At 34.6% G+C, this 19,650-nt stretch overlaps 4 long non-coding RNA genes across 4 annotated transcripts in view; 1 reads left to right on the top strand and 3 right to left on the bottom strand.

The window, feature by feature from the left end:
• The window catches only part of LOC116298776 (uncharacterized), a 231,119-nt gene that overhangs the window by 75,522 nt on the left and 135,947 nt on the right, over positions 1–19,650 (bottom strand). The gene's annotated exons all lie outside the window — the stretch shown is intronic.
• Positions 387–2,457, top strand: LOC148911139 (uncharacterized). The gene is made up of 2 exons (XR_016119638.1): positions 387–733; positions 2,235–2,457. It is a non-coding gene; the product is annotated as an uncharacterized LOC148911139 (long non-coding RNA).
• Positions 5,239–9,739, bottom strand: LOC148911138 (uncharacterized). The gene is made up of 3 exons (XR_016119687.1): positions 6,800–9,739; positions 6,476–6,643; positions 5,239–6,159 (listed from the first exon to the last, which is right to left on the bottom strand). It is a non-coding gene; the product is annotated as an uncharacterized LOC148911138 (long non-coding RNA).
• Positions 11,178–13,741, bottom strand: LOC148911137 (uncharacterized). The gene is made up of 2 exons (XR_016119688.1): positions 12,496–13,741; positions 11,178–12,309 (listed from the first exon to the last, which is right to left on the bottom strand). It is a non-coding gene; the product is annotated as an uncharacterized LOC148911137 (long non-coding RNA).

The following is a 19,650-nucleotide window of genomic DNA, read 5'->3' as shown; positions in this document are numbered from 1 at the left end:
TCCACGGCTTCAATGAGCGCCTATTTTTATCACACATGTACCACACTTCAATCAAACAAACCTTTCAAGCTGGCCATGAAAATTCCAAGATACAAGTACTCAGAAATCTCAAAACTCCCATGCTAAATAAAAATTGTATACAGGTGTTGCACCACAAAGTAAGTTAACTCATTCCCAATCTCAGGTACAAGTAACTGTTCAAAGAATTGGGCATTTAAAATTCTGTTAATAATACCAAAAAATATTTCAGTCCACACCGACTGACCAACAATGATCAAATGAGGATCAGCTCAATTTGACACATTACGACCGCAGTACAAATATATATTTCATATATATTCTCATACACAATGATCAAATCCTTGTCATTAATGAATACAGCCCTTTTAAATTCCAAAGCATCCTATGCAAAGCAAAACTCTATTTATCCCTGTTTATCTTCATTCAATAACCTCACTTGATCCAATCTCAGGTAGTAGCTGCCATAATAGAACAAGGTGGGAGCAAATCATGTAACTTCAAGTCCTTCCAATGCCAAATTAGAAGAGTCATTTGACTTGACCTTGTTATATGTGAGAATCCACAAGTTTTCCACAGTCTTCACTGTCATATTATCTCCAGAGGCCTAGTGATCATACATGTAAATGACATGTCACCAACCATGGTGCACGTGCAAGAGAAGTTATAGTTCTATACAGTCACTATCATGTTAAGTGTGGAGACTTTGCAACAGGTAAGACATTCGAAGAGCCAAAATTTATAAGGCAGTTTTGAGCAGCAGTGTTGGTAACGTTACCTTGCATATAGGGGCGCCTTGCATATAGGGGCACTTTCCATAAAAGGCCATCGGTTGAATGATATATGATATGAATTGTATACTGCTTGCAAACTAAAACATAGAATATATCGAATAAGGTTGTGTGAATGTAAAAGATTGAAAAAATCAAACTAAAACATGTACGATTTACAAGAGTCTATCCGTGTTTTGAGACCGGTTTTAGCGAGAGTGTTTAGCGATCACTGCCTGAATTAAAAGCACGTTAAATCTCGCAACAATCACGTATTCATGCAGGGGTTTATAAACATCTATTGACTACTAGTGCTGGTTGTATTAACATGATTCATTTACAAGGATCTCTTTTATCAAATATAAGCCGAAAGCGCCATTACAGACATAAACTTCATAAACCAGATCACGTAAATATATCAGAGAAATGTTGAAAACCAAATTCGAAAAATTAACTTTACTGCCATGAAACAAACACCGTAGTGATCTACAGGATTAAGTGGTATCAATGTAAAAGTTTCAAGAGAAATTGATTCATTATGTAATCTAGGGGCTCCTACTTACGTTACCTTGCATATAGGGGCGCCTACTTACGTTACCTTGCATATAGGGGCGCCTGCTAACGTTACCTTGCATATAGGAGTGGCGCCTTACCTTAGCCCTACGTTGTACCTTGCATATAGGGCGCCCTACTTACGTTACCTTGCATATAGGGGCGCCTACTTACGTTACCTTGCATATAGGGGCGCCTACTAACGTTACCTTGCATATAGGGGCGCCTGCTAACGTTTACCTTGCATATACCATACCACACACTCATTTCCCGTGTTTTACGAACATTTTCATAGAGGAATTACAGAGTGATAATACACGAATGTTCTTAACGTCTTATTTTTTTCTTCTTTTGAGTAAGTTTGTTTTTGTTGATCTCCTTGAGGTCCTAACTTTCAAGTCTGCTTGTGTGCAATAAAAATCGTTGTTATTCATGCACTCTTTCTCATTTATTTCGTCGCGTACAATGAATAATTTATCAACACTGCTTACAGCCAGACAATTTTACTTGTGAAGCTAGCTGTATTTTCGCTTTCACTCGTAACATAATCCGGCTGTAATATCTAATCATGATAATCTATAATAATAATATCATAGTAATAAGCTTTATTTGTATAGCGTCTATATCAATAATTGTTCTAGGCGCTTTACAATCGATGATAATAATCCATATTATAAAATATAGTATATATAATGTAATCTATTTTTATTATACATCTTTATCGTAAATGTTCAAGTACTCGACCGTTTTATAACACGGGGTTGATATCATGATCAATAATGTATAATAGTATGATAATAAACGTATAATATTAAACAACCTGGTTTGACAAGATAGTTAATATGTTAACACTGTTCAATACATTGATAACGACATAAATCCGTTGTTTTTCAGCTTGATATGTAGTAGATGAAATGGAAATTGCCCTCATGTGAAGCCTACTCCAGAATACCTTTTACCAAGTCAAGTGGCAACACTAGTCTACCATACGCTGAAAAGGCAGCGATCTTGATGGTTACAAAAATGATATGTGCATATTTTTTTATCCCAATGTGACTGTTATTGACTTACATTTTTTAACCAAAGACGAAAAAATAAAAATAAACAAAATATTGGAGCTCATAGTGTCATTTTAAATATTGTTCATCAGAAATTATGATTTTTATTCACGATAAGCCACTTCATGACAGCTTCATGTATATTATCAGCCGAGCTCATTCTCCGTACAGCTCACGATAATTAAAAATGGTTCATGAGAAGTAATATTCCGCGTTCAAAGCAAATTTCAAAAAGATTCGAAATAAATTCAAATTGAAATTAAAAAAGGAACGCGATTTCACGCTAATACCGCACGCCCCTGTTTAATTCTTAAACAAACCATACACTTCTGGAACGTGTATGGGTTGCCCAATGTGCTGGTATCTGGAGCTTGTACCGTTATTTGGGAGGGGCACTTTAGAACATTTTTTGTGTATCTTTCTTTCAGTACTTTTTTCAGTACGAATTTATTCAAACGTGTACACCTTTTAAATGGTTTATTTTAATAAAAATGTACCGCTTTCGTATATCTTTTAACCAGTGAAGTGGAATGACACTCGATTAGTAAAACTAGACAGATGCGGTTTTGTAACAGGAGAAAACAGCATTGCGTTACTAACGTCACTATTAAAAGATTTTTACTTAGTTAATAGGCTCCATCTAAAATTGCACTGACAACAAAATCAGTGATAGATTGTGGCTATTCTACTCAAGTTTCTTGTAAAATTCTGAATTTAAAATTTAAAAATCACAATAAATTCAGCTTTTACAAATTTTTTTCTTTCTTACAACGTCAATAATCCTACACTTTTCATAGATTGTAAGAATAAATTCAAATGATTAGAAAAGGTACCTTTTTATTTAGTGTTTTTTTTTTTTTTAATGGATGTGATGAAATTTCCTATCTTTTCTCAAGTTTAGTCCTTTAAAGGAAATTCGAAAAGCAGATAAAAAGGTACTTTTTTTTGCGGTCACTAACTACATAATTATTGATTCCAATAATTGAAAACGCAATGCCAAATAATTTTTCCCCCGTGTTTTTTTACTTGTTTTTGTTATCGTTTTGTTTTGTTGTTTAGCTGCAAAGAATACCGGACCACGAGCGCGGGCAGATATTGAAAAAAATACCGCCCGCTCAAACAGCAAATCAGAACGGAAGTTTTTTTAGGATACCGAACCGGAATAAAATAAAAACAAAATATGTGAATTGCAAAAAAATGCGGATTCTTAGAAATATTATTTAACCGCTCATTAATATTACTTCTAACTAAGGAGAGCCTAAAGTCACAGCCTCAGCTGCGCATGCTGTGCCAGCGTATGATTCATGAATCTATGAACACGTCATTCAAATCCATTTATGTGTGATCTTGCACAGATTTGCCATTTCGTAGAGCAGACCATAGTTTTAAAAAAAAAACAAGGCATTTTACGCAACCCAGGGGAAAAAAATGTTTTGTTTTTTGAAAACGATAATTTTCACATCTATTGTTTTTACTATCCGCCTCCATATTGTCCGACCTGATTCTGCTACCTGCTCGCTATTTTCCCCCTACATTCTGATCATATAGTTGATGAGGAAGCAAAACTCCAGTTATTTATGCGCATGACAACCGGGGGAAAAATCGAAAAACAAAAAGCTATTAACTAAAACAACCTGCGCATTTCAATAACGCCTGTTCATAGCAGTAACAAAAACTCGGAAACTCATCGACAAGTTCCGTTTTTTGTAAACGTTTCCTAGATGCACGAGGCGGTATATCAATCTATGAGTGTCAAACCTAAAAAGCAAAAAAACAACAACAACAAAAGAATCAATATTATAACACCTTAGATCTATCTCCTTCTCTGTCTACCCGTATGCAAATTAAGCTGTTTTCCGGAAATCAGTCCTCTCTCGTAGCCAATTAGAATTCTACGCTAGGTACCCTATTTTGACGAAAAAAATCAATGCTGTCATTTGGCTGCTTGGTACGTCCAGTGAAGGATTTGGGTTTCAAGAACACTAGTACAAGATTTTGAAGAAATCAAGATGGATGGTTGTAAGTATATACCATTGATTTCAATCAGGGGAGTAAACCCCTGGACAGAAAATCACCAAGAATCAGGGGAGTAAACCCCTGCACAGAAAATCACCAAGAAGCATTTCTAATGGAAAGAAATCCTTAAGATAAAACAAGAAAAGAAAAAATGTTGGGAAAAAGAAAAAAAAAAAGAAAGTTGTATGAATACTAAACGCTGGCGACAATGAGTCAGGTGGTACCTGATGATACCCTTCTGAATATATTCAGATTAATATCTCGTGTGTGAGAGGGGACCAGCAGCCATGTATATCATTAGATTTATTTGTCATTTATAGTCGTCTTTGTTATTCTTTTTCGTAACAATAAATTCTTTTTGTATTTTTGATCACAAATGGGGAAAAAAAGAAAGGTAGTCTTACAACAAAAAATTAATGTAAGTAAGGCGCCCCTATATGCAAGGTAACAACAGGGAACCCAACTTTTAGAACTTTTTAGAACTTTTTTTGCTCTTTAAAGGGTTTCTCCTGGTAAGATCAGTTTACGGCTACATCAGCTGTAATCAGATCTGGTTTATTATATAGATATCGATGAAATACCAGGTTTTCTCTAGTGTTTAAAGCTTGATATCTATATGCAAGGTAACGTAAGTAGGCGCCCCTATATGCAAGGTAACGTAAGTAGGCGCCCCTATATGCAAGGTAACGTAAGTAGGCGCCCCTATATGCAAGGTAACGTAAGTAGGCGCCCCTATATGCAAGGTAACGTTAGCAGACGCCCCTATATGCAAGGTAACGTTAGTAGGCGCCCCTATATGCAAGGTAACGTAAGTAGGCGCCCCTATATGCAAGGTAACGTAAGTAGGCGCCCCTATATGCAAGGTAACGTAAGTAGGCGCCCCTAGATTACAATAATGAATCAATTTCTCTTGAAACTTTTACATTGATACCACTTAATCCTGTAGATCACTACGGTGTTTGTTTCATGGCAGTAAAGTTAATTTTTCGAATTTGGTTTTCAACATTTCTCTGATATATTTACGTGACTGGTTTATGAAGTTTATGTCTGTAATGGCGCTTTCGGCTTATATTTGATAAAAGAGATCCTTGTAAATGAATCATGTAATACAACCAGCACTAGTAGTCAATAGATGTTTATAAACCCCTGCATGAATACGTGATTGTTGCGAGATTTAACGTGCTTTTAATTCAGGCAGTGATCGCTAAACACTCTCGCTAAAACCGGTCTCAAAACACGGATAGACTCTTGTAAATCGTACATGTTTTAGTTTGATTTTTTCAATCTTTTACATTCACACAACCTTATTCGATATATTCTATGTTTTAGTTTGCAGCAGTATACAATTCATATCATATATCATTCAACCGATGGCCTTTTATGGAAAGTGCCCCTATATGCAAGGCGCCCCTATATGCAAGGTAACGTTACCAACACTGCTGCTCAAAACTGCCTTATAAATTTTGGCTCTTCGAATGTCTTACCTGTTGCAAAGTCTCCACACTTAACATGATAGTGACTGTATAGAACTATAACTTCTCTTGCACGTGCACCATGGTTGGTGACATGTCATTTACATGTATGATCACTAGGCCTCTGGAGATAATATGACAGTGAAGACTGTGGAAAACTTGTGGATTCTCACATATAACAAGGTCAAGTCAAATGACTCTTCTAATTTGGCATTGGAAGGACTTGAAGTTACATGATTTGCTCCCACCTTGTTCTATTATGGCAGCTACTACCTGAGATTGGATCAAGTGAGGTTATTGAATGAAGATAAAACAGGGATAAATAGAGTTTTGCTTTGCATAGGATGCTTTGGAATTTAAAAGGGCTGTATTCATTAATGAACAAGGATTTGATCATTGTGTATGAGAATATATATGAAATATATATTTGTACTGCGGTCGTAATGTGTCAAATTGAGCTGATCCTCATTTGATCATTGTTGGTCAGTCGGTGTGGACTGAAATATTTTTTGGTATTATTAACAGAATTTTAAATGCCCAATTCTTTGAACAGTTACTTGTACCTGAGATTGGGAATGAGTTAACTTACTCTGTGTGCAACACCTGTATACATTTTTATTTAGCATGGGAGTTTTGAGATTTCTGAGTACTTTGTATCTTGGAATTTTCATGGCCAGCTTGAAGGTTTGTTTGATTGAAGTGTGGTACATGTGTGATAGAATAGGAGCTCATTGAAGGCCGTGGAACTTATTCCACTCTGAAGATTCAAAATATTGAGGAACATGAATGCTAACTTCTTCAATTTTGTCATTAATAGATTGATTGTTATTGTCTTTTTTTCTACTGTTAGCCTTGGGTACCTGTTGGAAAAACAAGGGACTCAACAAAGGACTGCATGTGCCAGTTCACTTACTTTCTTCGTCAGTAGCTTGGTACAGATTGGGCAGTATTGGTTTACTTGTTAAAAACAGGATATACATGGAAACTCAATAAGGCAGTGTTATTGCATCTTCATTATTATCCGGTTAGCTCAGTGGTAAGAGCGTCAGTCCGTAGTTCGAGCTGGACCAATAGAACTCAGGATTATTATTATTATTACTTATTATTATCTGGACTAGAGTGCACACCATATACCTGTGAAATAATAACTAGCCATGCATGTACGTTTAAAAGCTGTATTATTTTAGTTATCAACTATTAATAGTTTTAAACTAGCTAAGAAGGTAGAGATAAATTATTAGCTTTCATTCCCAATGTTCTGCTCCTCTAATATCCACTATTTTATAAAATAATAGCAGCAAAATATCTGAAATTAGACAAGACATTTTTGGTTTTGTTTCACAGATTTATGGTATGCACTCTATGACCAAATCCACATTCTGGAAAGTCACATAATTTCTGTTGATTGGGAAGGTTCTTGGGAAAATCAAGGTAAAATTTTAATTTTCCTCTGGTTTTCCTACCTTATTCATTTCCTGTTGAAGCTGTGATGAAAAGAAATTACTATATGTTACAGCACAAGCACATGAATACATTGGTATAAATATGTTGTAAAGATATTATGAACCCTTATGCAACTTCCTTGAGATTGGCCTTAAAGTGTATATCAAGGATAAAATTATATTCTCAAAATCACATATATATGTGAACAGTGCAGTAGTATGGTTGCAGTATTTTGGTACGGGGTCTTCTCTTTGCAAAGATATAAAGATTTGAAATATCAATATGCAAATGATATGACGTAAACTCCAGAATGTGTTACATTTTTGGAGTGCGATTTAGGACAACTAAGTGTTCTGAAGTGAAATAGCCCAAAGGTGTACAAAGCCATATATTTCAGTTATAAGGATAATTTGCAAATGGAAAAAACGCAGTACTTTTCACAATAGCATTTTTGTATAATAAATATATTAGTCTTGAATTTATGTCATCTCATTTGCATATTGATATTTCAAGTGTTTAGATCTCCGAAAAGAAAATTTCACATACAAAAATACTGCAATCATAGCACTACACTATTCACATAGTGATTTTGAACAAACAAATCTTGATATAATTTAACTTAATTAATAATATTTTATTGGGGACACTGTCATTACATAGCATATTATTTATGGGCAGGGTGGGGGGGCTATAAAATTGCTTTCACCTGACCCCTTTTAATTTATTGTGAAATTTTCACTATGATATATTTAGCTATCATTGCCATTTATGAATAACAAATGTTTTTGATAAAAGGATGGTATCTAGAAGAGAATTATTAGTTATGTTTATAATTGTCACTAGCTAATCAGGGGACTCAGAAAAAATTCTGAGTCAATTGAACAGGAATCAAACCTGTGACCTTCCGGATACCGTCCAGGTGAGTCTGTAATCAAGACAAACTAGTAGGATTTCCATCCATTTTAGAATGGCACAAAGGTATGATAATTGCATGATGGAGGTCAATAACGAGCAGCATTTTATTAATAATATTGTCAACAAAGATCATAAAGTCTTCATTACCAGAAAAGCAGGAACAGGGAAAAGCTTTTTCAAATAAAAAATATCAAGGGTCCCTCAAAGTCTTGAAAGAAAATTTCAGATAATTTGTCTCACTGGAATGGCCCTTGAGAGCTACTCAAGTTATCTGAAATGGACTGAAATCAAATGACTGCGTTCAACCCTGTCGCTTGCTTTTGGAATTTTTAAAATGTTAATTTAAAATTTTTAATCATGTCCCCTCGCAGTGCATACAGCAAAAGTTGAAAAGAAGCTTAAAGGAAAGACAATTTATTCAAGAATCAACCATCCATTTTAGATCGGTTTAGTAATTTGTATAATATTGAGCTCCAAGTGAGGGTCTATGTGAATTTTGGTGGCCGGAGTTGCACGCCTTTCTATTTATTATCAGGGGCGGATCCAGGATTTTGTTCAGTGAGGGGAGGGGAGCTGCACACAAATGCATCCCTTAGAATCAAAGGGAAAAACAGTATCTAGTTATCTTTGAAGTAGGCACACAAAGTCGAACCAGGGAGGGATGCGCACCCCCTGCACCCCTCCCCTGGATCCGCCACTGATTATGCAATCAAAAACAATTTCTGACTCAAATCAATATAGAAAAGAAAACTATTTTGTATAGCAAAGATTACACAATAAGGACAAGTTTAGTGTGTGCTAACTGTTGATTCAAAAGGGGTTGTTCCCACTTGATATGCATAGCCTCTTTGATTTTTAACTGCTAATCAGTTTGCAGAGTCAATAATTGCAAAGCTACATTCTGAGTAAGCATTTTGACAGTCTGCCGAGGCTTTAAGATGTGTGAGGACATGAGAATTTTTGTCCCCTGAGAGATGTCTTTTGATGTGTTTTTAGGGTGTCGACGAGTTTCACCAATTATAACAAACATTACAGTTTGCACATGTAAATTTAAAAATAACATGCGAGCGCATATTATTGGGGATTACATCCTTAACGTTAAATAAACTGCCTATTTTGCAAGTGGTGGCAAAATACAAGCTTGATATCAATGTTGGTACAATATTGTCTCACTAATCTGCTGATCTTCTTTTGTGTAATGTTAGAAAACTCACCAATAAAAGGGAGTTTGTAATACCTTTAAATTAGATGTAATTCAAAATCTTATTCAAGTAATGCTTGATGGTTTTGTCAATAAGACCTCGCGGATAGAATTGTTTTTTATGTCAACATGAAAGCCTGGCCAAGAGTTATTGATCTTTTAAATGCGATTGATCAAAGTGCACAATAAACCAACTTTGTATGATAGTGGTGAAAAACTAATATAGTTGGTAAGACCTATGAATGTTTTCTTTCCATAAATAGATGTTTAAGTACAGTCACTAGAGTATCTATATGTATATTAAGAAAGGGCAAAACATTATGATCTTGTTTCTCCATAGTAAATTTGATGTTGTTGCATGCTTAGAATTAATGTAGTCAAAAAACTTTAAAGCATCCAATTTGTTTTTGAATAAGCAAAAAGTGTCATTAACATATCTACGGTAAAACATTAAAGAGGATTCCTTATAGTTATTGAGCCAAATTTCTTTATGGTGTCCCATGAATAAATTGGCCAATAACGGGGCAAGGGGAGAACCCATGGCCACTCCGTCAACCTGCTCGTAATATAAACCCCGGGGGGGGACTCCGGGAAAAAAGTACCAGGGATGCTTGTCGGAAATTTCCAAAAACACCCCTAAAAGATACCGGAAGTCTTTAAAAAATGGCGTGGCTGAATGATTTTTAACCCCTAAGAGATACCACAACAAATAATAAATTTCATACAGTATAAAAGGCACCTAGGAAAAGCCATATTGATGTGCGCTTCTCTCCTTTTCCAACACCCTAAGAGATACCAGAAAAATGCTGATTTTCAACAATTCGCATTTAACACCCTAAAAGCTACCAAATCGTGGATTTTTAAGAGATACGACGAGCATCCCCGGTACTTTTTTCCCAGAGTCCCACCCCCCCGGGATAAACCATGAAAAAGGAAATGAGTACCCCTTGTTGCTAAGGTAAATAATCGAGTTCTTTAATGTAGCGAACTGCAAGATCAATGCTTTCTTTCACAGGAATATTAGTAAATAAGCTTTCTATGTCAAAAGATACTATGAAATGATTGTTGGTGTATAATGAATTGATTCTTTGACAAAGTTAAAGCTATCAAAAATCAAAGAGGCTATGCATATCAAATGGGAACAACCCCTTTTGAATCAACAGTTAACACACTAAACTCACCCTTAATTATTGTGTAATCTTTGCTACTCATAATAGTGTTCTTTTCTATATTAGCCACCAAATTCTCACATGCTCTCATTAGCTAAATATATAATCTAGGTTATATTATTACATCATTAACATCCACTGAATGATAGCGGCATTAAAATTGTTTCTTCACTGCTCATTAACAAATCATAAAAATGAAGTTACCAATCATCTACTACAAGTTAAAAACGCAAACATTACCTTAGGTGTTCCTCTTTCAATAAGCACTAAAAAAGGCAATTTTCTATCTTTAAAATAAGAAGATATAACTAGCTAAAAACTATGAGCTGTGTCGGTGTTTCTAATGAAACAGTAATGATAAAAAGGTAAATTATACACCCTGAAAAGATGAAAAAACTTACCGACGCTAGTCGGAGTGAAAGACAAAGGACTAGCGTCTGAAACTTCTGTAAGTTTTTTCATCTTTTCACGGTGTATAATTTACCTTTTTACCATTACTGTATCTTTAAAATAATATATTTTTAAGAGGTTGTTGCAGACATTAATGAAAAAACAACCAAATGTTTGAGTCATCTTTTTATAAGCAAATATATTTTCTAGCATCGTTAGGGACTAACATTGCCTACCTATGTAAAAAAAATTTTTTTTGATTAATTATTATTTGGGATTGTGTGTGTGTAAAAAGCTGAAGACGATGCTCTCCACCTACAACAAGCTCTCTGCTGTCTGGACATTTGGAGTACTTGTAACAGTCTTAAATTTAATGTATCCAAAATGTAAAGTGCTTTAACTATAAACTTGGCTCCACCAACCTGCATAAAGTAAAGGACGAGAAAGATCTTGGTATAACCGTCACTTAATATACACTGCATGGTGGCTAAAGCTAACAAGCTCTTGGGTCTGTTGAAAAGGATTTGCTCCTTTTTACCTGATGTTAATGTTCGTCATACACTCTAATTATCCCTAGTTAAATCACAACTTTGTTATGCCAGTGTTGTTTGTTCTCCTCACCACATTTCTCTCAAGGCAAATATCGAACCTGTGCATGCATCCTCAAGCTACTAGATGGATTTTAAAGGAAATGATAAGTGATTCAACATACAAGGAACGTTTAATAGCTCTTAAGCTCGTACCATTATGTCATGACCGTGAAATTAAGGACCTAATCTTTTTTTAATAATTCTTCGTATGGTTGTTCCTGTATTAATTTCAATGCTTATAGCTTTTGTTGACTTTATACCACACGGATGCTCTAGAAACTCCAATAACCCTAGTCTCATGCTGAAAATACAAACTTGTAAAACTTCTTCTTTTCCAGCCTCCTACTTTAATCGTATTATTAAACTTTGGAATCTTATATGTAGTAATCCTTCATCTAGTTTAACCAAATTAATGTTTCCTCATTTAAGAACTTCATATCCAATATAATGTATTTTTTTTCTCTTCAAAAACATTTTTGACATTCCAGTGTACCTGGTCAGCTATTAGAGAATGTTCCTGTCATAGACCTTAAGTAGAATGAAACAATTACTTTGTAGTTTCCTTAATATATTTCTATTAATTTTAAGGGGAGCTGCCTCGCATGGGTACTCCATGCACATCCTGTTTGCCTCTCCCCTTTGGTTTTCTACAGCCTTGTTCTTTTCTTCCATTTTTGTAATTATTTTCTCTTGTTGATTGTAGATGCCAATAAAGCTGTTAAATTAAATTAAATAAAATAAAACAAAAACAATGTGTTGCAGACATCACACTCTGGGTTGTTGCCTTGAAATTCAAGTTTAAAGTTGATCTATTGTATTAGTAAAGAAGATACTTGTAGTGATATCAAGATACATCGCTAGCAAGAGAATATGAACTAAGAGATCGGAGAAGGAATCCTACCTATATAGCCTTGTAACCATCATGTGCACAGTTTGATGCTATTTTTAGCTTGGAGATATTTTGAGCGAAGAACCTGATTGGTTGATTTCTTGAGGGTAGGCGGCTGTCATGTCTTACAGCAAACAAAAGCCTGTGTTTTTGTCGTGGACGTAACGAAATATGGCGCTTTTCGTGTTCTAAAACTAGGCATTAAAGAGAAGCATGATTATCGCGCGGGCATGGTAACGAGTTCAAGATAGCATCAATGATTCTAAAAATAGCATCAAAGTGTGCACATGATCAAGGGGCATGGGGATTCCTTCTCTTAGTTCATTTTCTCTTGTCACTAGTTTTAGATTACAGCAAGTTTCTTATTGATTATTATTATCATGGATTTAGTTGTCACTAGTGTAACCACAGGAAGCCCAACCAATAAATTTGTAAGTGACGATAAATGAACTTTTTATAAAATATATATACCTTTTGAAAACATTTTTGGGAAGTTAACTCTGAGATATATGTTCTCTCTTTTGCAACAAAAAATCTTATCTTAAAAAGGCCTGCCTTTTTTTGTTGGTTTTTTACTTGTCCAGACGAAATACATTACTTAATGTACTGGGCTGTACTTACTGCATGTACAGGCCCTTAGCAGGGCTAAAATTATTGGGGGGAAGGGGGGGACTCGTATCAGTGTCTATTAATTACTCACAAATACCAACGGTAAAGTAAAGAATGCACAACTTCAACAACACAAACACTTTGAAACTTGACCGACCTTGACTTAAACACGTGCATATTCTTCACAAAATTAGACTAAGCCTGAGTAAATGAGTCCGTAATCAAGAAACACAGCCGTAATTTGGAACCCGAAAAGGGTCTATTATTAGTCTGAGTTGATTTCGATGCTTTAAAGTGTTTTGATATGTCTTTCTTGCTGAACTTTCCAAAGGACCTCTTTCTGTTTTCTTTAACAGACAAAAACGTGTTTGCTGTCTAAAGACTAAGGGCATCCGTTTAGAATTTGATACCCACGAATTGAGTGTTTTCTGTTTCCTTTTTGCAGTAGTTTTTCTCTCCACATCTTACTCAACAAAAAACTTGCGACTGAAATATCCCTTCTATGTGAATATCATTTACAAATGCCAACTATGTGAACTTTGTTTTTGGAAAAATGAGTCGCCTCTATCAATTTAAAGATAATAGTGTTTGAAATTTAGCTGCACATTTACTTTAAAAAAATGTTACGAAATCATTGGGGGGCCCAGGCCCCCCCCCCCCCCCCCCCTCCTCGCCTGATGTACTGTGCTGTACTTGTTATATGGTCTCTTATTATTTTGTTAGTTACATATTTATGTAAATTAAAGGGGGACTAGCATGAAAATCTTTGGGAATTTAATTCGGCTGAAACTTAAATGGAATAATTTAATAATAACTAGGTAAAAAATGTTCTTAATATTCCAATGGGAAATATTATATTTTTACAAATTTTTATAGATGTCTGTGACATGATACACTCAACACTAAACATCACTCCATACATTTCGTCGTAAATAACTTCATATTTTACTTTAATTCTATTTAAGCCCTTTAGGGTCCTCTTATTAGCTCTCCCATATATGGACTATACGGGGATGATCCGCTGAACAGGGTATGGTTTGTCATAAACAGGGTATGCAATTTCACTCAAATTCCAAGTTCTTCCTGAGTTTCCTGTCATATTCAGGGTTTCTACTTTCGTATTGACCAAAACTGGTTATTATGGTCATCACAAAAAACAATACGTAAGCTGACATGATAATAGAAACAGGAACACAGTGCAATTAATTATATCTTTTATCATAAACAAGGTCTACAATTTTGAGTTTTTTTGTCATAAACAGGGTACCCCTTCCAGAATCCCAGCGGAACCCCCTACCCTAATCCTGGCGGAGGACCCCCCCCCCCCCCCCCCCCCCCGGGCCTCTTAGGGACTTCATGTCCATAACTTGTGGTTAGAATCATTTTATGGCCATTTCTTTTCTTCAATACGGAGTATAAAATGAGAAGATATTTTGGTTACAAAAAAAAAACAACAGAGAAATGTATGGAGTAAAGTTTAGTGTGGAGTGTATGACATCACAGATTTTCACATAAGACTATGGTATAACTTTTAAGCAGTTCCATGAATATTGTGCGAAAAAAGATCAATTGCTTGACAATTTGTTTACTAAGAAATTGATAAAAATTGGATTTGAAAGAGCCCATTGAGAGATAAGACCTTATTAGGCACCTAGAGTATTAAAATAGCTTTAGCTTTATAAGTCTGCTATGATGAAAATTGGATTTGTAAGAATCCAATAAAGTCGACCTTAGGCACCTATGCATAAATGCTAGAACATTGAAATAGTCTTAGCTTTAATTTTTTGAGATATAACCTTAATGTCCTCAACACATATTTGGCAGTTTAAAAGTCTGCTATGATGAAAATTGGATTTTAAAGAGTCCTATTGAGAGATAAGACCTTAGGCACCTATGCATTATTGCTAGAGTATGCTTCCCCCTGGATTAGGGGTGGTCAATATTCAAGCAACGCAATATTTTAATTATAGCCTTCAGGGTTCCTGCATTTCATTACCAAAATATTTGAGGAAAAATGAGGGATTTGAATTGTTTTTAATGTGGAATTGGCCATTACAGTTCGTTTGGGCAGTTTCTCTACATTTAAACCTAACTATAAAACTTGAATAAAAACAAACTTGGAATACATATTGTGCAAATTGAAAATTTACCGTTTATTAAATTAATATCTAGTTGTGTAATTATAGTTTTGAAATCTTTCTTCAATCGCTAAACATTGTCATCATGAAAGTCTTTTGTAGTTTTCAAACTAAAGAATCATTTTATTATGTACTAAATAATTTAGAAATGCTTTTCTGCTGTGAAGTAAAAAGCCAATAGTAACTTTGCTACAAACCCAATATTCTTTCTGGAACTATAAAGCTTAAAAATGTAGAGTTTTTCTCTATGTTTTTCACAGCATAGCAGGGAAATCGAAGCAGCATGCTTTTGCTTGACATGCAAAAATAATTTGTTTTGAAAAAATAGGAACACAATCTCTTTGTACCTAATGATCAAAAAATAGGGAGCATAAAGTTAAAAATGTACATATGTTTTATAGCCAACCATTAGAGTCATGGTAGTAGGGGTTTATCTTAGTGGTAATATTTCGGTAAAGAAACAAAAAAAGTGACGATTTAAAATGGAAATTTATCAAAATCTTTTGAAAAGAATTTTTTTTCCCTCGTGTTAGTAAAATCATGACGTCATCACTTTTTAAAGACTTTTAGCTAAACATTAAAGGTAGTACCGGACAGAAAGAATTCATACATGAACTTGTTTTAAATAGTCCTTTAAGATGTTCAAAAAAGCAAAAAAAGGGTCACCATGAAGGAAAGGGTTCCAAATATACCTACTGAAGGTTTTGTATGAAAAGTGAAGGATTCCAACAATCAAGAAGCCTAGTCGAGTAATCTAAACGACGGGTCTTAATTTATCATCTAGAATTTCAAGTTATAAAATTTATTTGAGGAGTTGCAAATAAGCTTGAAACTGAATTCTAGAGGCAAAATTATTGTATGCAATTTTGTACCTCAAAATATGTCCCTGGTTATAACATATGTCTAGAATTTGGAATTAAAAAGAGTCAAATAAAAAATTTTGTTTATCAATCATTTTATTACAGAGAAAGACGTTCGAATGAGCACCAAACGATCTGGGATAGATTATTGCTACCGTTTGTTATAGAAGGATTCAGTGGCCACTATCTATACAATGTCTATAGCAGGGCTAAAATGCACAGATAGACTGGAGCGAACAAACAAAAATTGGCGAGTATTCGTGCAGCTTTGCAGTGAGATGTTCTAATAAAAACAGGTCTTATCTCAAAACCTATTGAGTTTGGTAAGTCTGTTAGTAGTAGAGATATCGTAGTTCAATTTTCGGTGCATTAAATATCAATTATTGGTTCAAATTTGAACAACATTAGAGTCGAGTTGAAGTACAAGTCCAGTGAATGGTTCGAAAATTCAAAAGTTCAAAAAGGCTAAGTTGGTTGGTGTTTTAAAACAATTACCATGGGAAAAAATGGATTTCAGCTCTAGGGTAAGTTTCACAATACATGCAGCAAATCAGCAGAGAAACTAATATTGAATTTTTGGGTGTTGCTAAATTGCGAGTCTGCGAGCCCGAGTCTCTGATATGAGAGCAGCGAGCCTATTTTAGCGCCAAAACATGAATATTATAGTCTAGAATTCAAGATTGAGGATGCCTGTGAAAAGGTGAGTAAAGTAAACTCTCATTTAGTTAGAAATCTGCTCAAAAATATTGGATTTTTTATCTTAAAAATCCTTTCATGACCAAATTATAATAATGTCTCATAACTGAGGAATTGCTTTAGAATTTCAGAGTTTATGCTCTCAGAGCTGGATATTTTATGCCCAATCGATGCTAACACTGAGCAACAGAGAACTCGAACTGGAGTATTGAATGACAAGACTTAACAAAAGAATTTGTATAAAAACTTCCTACTTATTCCTGGTCCTTCAAAGTCATCAATTTGCTGTTTAAGATATTTGTTGTTTTGAAAAAGGTTTGATAAGTCTGGTTATAATTATGTCATTATGGCCTAATCCAGCAAGTAAGATACATTTTAATTTGTAGAATACATTGGATACTCAATCAATAAAGTACTATCCTTTTGAAGGTATACCACTGACCTAGCCTTCCAATTTCACTGGTGGAATTCATTTTAGAGGTTTAAACCAGATAAATATGAATGTGTAACAACGTTATTCACTAAACAGGACGTAAAACGGTCTTGATCATTTTTAAGTTTGCAGTAACTTAAACCGCGTCATAGTTAGGAGTTAACTTATCTCCCGGGTTCATGCATCCACCAGGTAGGTGAATATGAACCAGATAGTAATCTCCTACAAAAAAAAAGGTTCAAAATTACAAAAGTTGTATGCTTAAACTGAAGGCTCGCAAAATAGGCTCGTGGCTCGCACACAGAGGCTCGGACTCGCAGACTCGCACTTTAGTTAACCTCGAAATTTTTCACTGGATTACTTTCACCTGATGTTTTTGGTTTACTGTGTTAGTGTTCAGTTGGCTAGACAATAAAGCTAGACACATGAAATACTGGCTATAACTTCAATACCGGTACCATTTTTGATAATGTTCACGAGAGATATGCATATTATAATTTATTTTAATCGACTCATGAATCACAGACTCACTACTCATGACTCATTGACTCACCGGACTCATAAAACAGACGACCTCATTCTCATAAAGTCATATATTTGTCAACAAAACCGACCAGCAGGTCAGGCAATAAAAATCTTGGCTTGTTTAGAAATACGTCAATTTTACCTCAAGATTTGCATGAAATTACGAAATATTTTTTCAGGTTAAAGGTAGGTAGTCAAAGTAAGATATTGTTTAAGAAATTAGCAAAGGTTCGGAAGTACCTTAAGCTTTATTATTTCTTTTAAATGCATGGCAACCCCTACTTTTCAAACCAAAATTTAACAACCCTTTGATACATTAAAACAATTTACACGGTTATTTTAAGAAAATAATTGATTCTCAGTTATTAGACATACTTCTGCTTATGAATTAAGGCAAATTCAGGCTTTTTTATGCCTACAGCAAGGTCAGTTATAATACTTTATACGTTCTACCCATCATGCATGAGGCCACTCTAAATTTTTTTTTTTTTTCAGGAATAATAATAATTACAGACAAAATAAACCATTCCATAATCAATGTATAATTGATCATGAGCTTGATGGTTTCTCATTCGAAGAAAAAAAAAAAACAGTTAAAACTTGCAATTATAGCGATTGTTGAATTTATACTGGAATATGTGTCACAATTACAATTACAGTTACAATAAAGGACTATGCAATCTTTGGGGGAAATGACATATTTCTCCTTCTATTTCAAGGGAATCACCTTAGAATTGCGGTCTTGAGGTCCCCATCCATGAGGCCCCCAGTGTATACCATGACATTGAGACTAGTAAGGATGCCATAATAAATATATGATCTTGTCATGACTTTACATACCTTACTAGAAAAACCTGGCAAAGATAATAGAAACTTGGATGCTTGGCGACCTATCAGCCTTATCAATGTGGACGTTAAAATGTGTAGTAGAGTGCTAAGTAATACAATGGCTAAAGTTTTGCCTTCTCTAGTCAGCTGTGACAAAGCTGTTTTTGTTAAAGGAAGGAATATCAATGAACCCATTAAGATAATTTGAGATATTATGGATTATATAAAACACAAAGACAAATATTTGCTGCTTTTTGCAGTGGACTTTGAAAAGGCATTTGACTCAATCAATTGAACATAATTTTATCTTTGCAGCAGTCCTACATAAATTTGGCTTTGATGAAAATTTTATCAAATGGGTGAGAATTCTTTTGCATGACAATCAAAGCTGTATCATTACAATGGTAAAGCAAGAGATTTTTTAAAGGTCCATATATAGAGGAACAAAACAAAGGAGACCCTATATCTATCTCCCCTTATCTTTTTATAACCATAGAAATCATGGCGATCATGATTCAGAGTTGTAATGACAAAAAATTAAAGGTGTGAATATGGAAGGAAAGGCAAAAAAGTCAGTTCTTTTTGCAGATGATACCACTTTTCTTTAATTCGTTCAACAAAGTTTTGGAAATATTAGAATAATTTTATGACTATTCATCATTGAAAATAAATGCAAAGAAGTCAAGCTGGATGGATGGGTAGAGGAAACGGTTACCAGTCGTTTCGCACAATTGCCTTTTCTATGACCTTAACTATGACCTGTTCGCACAATTCCAAAAGTTGTTTAGCACAACTTTTATATGACTATATATATGAAATCGAGATTACTTCTCTAATCTTTAGAAGTATGTTTCTTTGAAAAACAACTTTTATATTTGATAAAATTAATAATAACATGCGTTGTAAGTGCTTGTTTCGATAGCGTTAGAACGACCTCACTTTGTGCGTTTCCCGGTTAAAAGATCGCTCCCTCTTCTTATGTGAACATTCAAATTCTACTTCTTAAGCACTACACTTTATTTTTTGACTTTATTATTCGCACTAAAAAAGTAAGACGAAATGATCTATTGCCTTTCTC

Source organism: Actinia tenebrosa, unplaced genomic scaffold (assembly GCF_029948245.1).
Source record: "Actinia tenebrosa isolate PJP-AT-01 unplaced genomic scaffold, QUT_ActTen_1.0 PGA_scaffold14__42_contigs__length_11649687, whole genome shotgun sequence".
NCBI lineage: Eukaryota > Metazoa > Cnidaria > Anthozoa > Actiniaria > Actiniidae > Actinia > Actinia tenebrosa.
Note: the sequence above shows the minus strand (reverse complement) of the source record. Positions and strands in the feature narration are given on the sequence as shown.